The following is a 2,089-nucleotide window of genomic DNA, read 5'->3' on the forward strand; positions in this document are numbered from 1 at the left end:
ATTTTCTAGAACCTTATGCCAAACGGTATACAAGTTCTTTTGACAAACAGTTTTTTCCCACGAGCTGGAGTGCTGTGTTTAGTCAAGTGTGACAAAGGTTGATTTTCAAGTTCTGTGTTTACAAATTGGCAGAACCTGTAAGATATCTGAAGTTCAAGTGAGAGTTTGTTATTATTGGCAGAGGCTGTTTAGTTTTACTTAAGTTCAAGTCAAGTTTGTGTTGGCGGATGCTGTGTTTTAAAGCTCTGTAGAGACTATGCTTTTTTGGTATTAATCTTCCTTATGTTAATCCGACATCCCTGCATGCTGATAGTAAGTGAATAATTATCCTCAAAACAATTGAACTCATAACATTGAGTTTTAGCCCATTCCATGCTCAACGTTATTGACTCTTTACCCCACCCTTACATATCTTTAATCAGTACATGAGACTGCTATATATGCTGTTTTTGAAGCCTGATGTAAGAAAAATAGAGAATTCTTTTTTCACAGTTTGTTTTGTTAGACTTGTTATTCACCGCCAGTAACCTTACATTTGACTTCGGTCTAAACGTTTAGACCCAAGTCAAATTTAGAAGGATTTGTATAGAGTCATCAGAGCATAACTGGGCTAATATCTCGGAGACAATTTGCCCCGAAATGCTAGTTTTTGGCAAGTAGGCCTCTTGGATGTTGCTCTTTTCAGAATATCCTGACAAATCCCATAATTTCACAAATTAACACCTTACTCTTACCATATTTCATTTCTTACTATTCCTCTGCATTTACAATAACATAATTTGACCTTTTCAAGGGACTGGATAAATGACTGTTTAAATTTTGACAAATCAAAATCTGTTATTCATCTATTTAGTTCTTCGTTATTTTTGTCAGTTAAAATTAAGTTATTTTGATTGTATAATACACATGTACATGCATGTATGACTTGTCATTTTATTTTTTATTTCTTTCATTTTTTTCTTGTCATTTTATACTTTTGTTTCAACAGGCTAGATTGCTCTACCTGTCAAGATTAACCTCTGCTATTTGGGGGGAAAGCAGTATGTAACTGTTTGTCTTTGCAGTTGCATAAACATTCAGTGTTGTTTGGCAGATATATCCTTGTCTGAATGACTGGTTGATAATTGACTTAGTTTTTCATAGACTGACTGACTGACTGACCAAGTTGCTAATGTCTGATTAGTTGATCATTGACTGACTTACTGACTGACTGAATGAAAAATTCCATTGTCTCAGTACAGAACCGCAACTGTTTGGTTTGTGATAGATTAACCAGCTGTAACGTACATGGAATTAATTTTTTCTCAAAATTCACAAATAAACATCCTTTCTTCTCATTGGGTTAAGTATTTTTTCAAGCATGGTGTTTATTGATATTTTGCTTCTAACGTATCTGTGGCATTTAATCGAGAATGGTATCTAATTGAGTATGTCACAGTAAATGGTATCATGTTACAAGTCAAAATTGAATTCAGGTTATATACCGGTATATTAACTTTTTTTAACCTTGGTTGATTCTCTATTTCATTTTGTCTTCTATCCATAATTATTCATGAGTTAGGGCTGGGCGACAAAGGAAATTGAGAATCACACTAGTTAAAAAATATTTAACCTGAATTTAATTTAGTCCTGTGACATAATTTTTATAACTGTGCACAACATTATTACCGTAAGAAAGCTATAATCAGGGACAAAAGTATTTGACACACTTGTTTAAAATGGGTGCTTTTAACAAACATTTAATTCATTTATTATTTCATTCTTTTTAAATGCCGTAAATCCCCTCACCCCCGGAATCAATGTTGTCTGAAGTTAAAAAAAAGACTTGAGGGTCCAAAATTCAACATTGATTTTGGGGGGAAGGGGTTGGGGTAGACAGGGGAAGGAGATAAGTATATCCACTATGCAAAAAGGGGCCATTTTATGGAAGTGTGTCAACACTTTTGTCCCTCATTGCAGAAGAGTTGTTTACCTTGTCTTCAGAGCTGCCTCTTCTAGCTGATCTTGTTTTCTGATTGTACCTCATTGTCCTCAAGGTTGCAATGCAATTCTTCTTCATCAAGACTCCCACATAATAGTATATGCGATG

Source organism: Porites lutea, chromosome 3 (assembly GCF_958299795.1).
Source record: "Porites lutea chromosome 3, jaPorLute2.1, whole genome shotgun sequence".
NCBI classification, from domain to species: Eukaryota; Metazoa; Cnidaria; class Anthozoa; order Scleractinia; family Poritidae; genus Porites; species Porites lutea.